Genomic DNA, 347 nt, shown 5'->3' on the forward strand with positions numbered 1-347 from the left:
TTAGTAATGTTTCGGGATGAGACAGGAATGAAGCAGTACAGTACGAGATGAAACGAGATATTATTTTTTACTGTCGGAAAACGTTTCATGGCAAGATAACTTCATTGCCCGATCATTTTTTTAATTATCTTGGATCTGTGGCTAGTCGTGATGTCTACACTATACCACAATATTTTTCGATATTTTTTTTTTTCAGTTAGCTAATCAGCAGTCGATTTATATTTCCCCACATAATAATCTTTCCCCCCTAAGATTATGCTGTTAAAGACGTTCGATAAATGGATACGATAGATGCAAAATTATATTGGTATTTGATTTAATCGGAAAGGTACGATAGTAATGATGGC

General features: G+C 34.0%; 1 protein-coding gene across 1 annotated transcript in view; it reads left to right on the top strand.

Moving 5' to 3' along the window:
- LOC119581618 (carbohydrate sulfotransferase 11-like) overlaps positions 1 to 347 on the top strand; it is a 10,855-nt gene that overhangs the window by 7,668 nt on the left and 2,840 nt on the right. The window lies entirely within an intron of this gene.

This window comes from Penaeus monodon, chromosome 15, assembly GCF_015228065.2.
Source record: "Penaeus monodon isolate SGIC_2016 chromosome 15, NSTDA_Pmon_1, whole genome shotgun sequence".
In the NCBI taxonomy this organism is placed as follows: Eukaryota; Metazoa; Arthropoda; class Malacostraca; order Decapoda; family Penaeidae; genus Penaeus; species Penaeus monodon.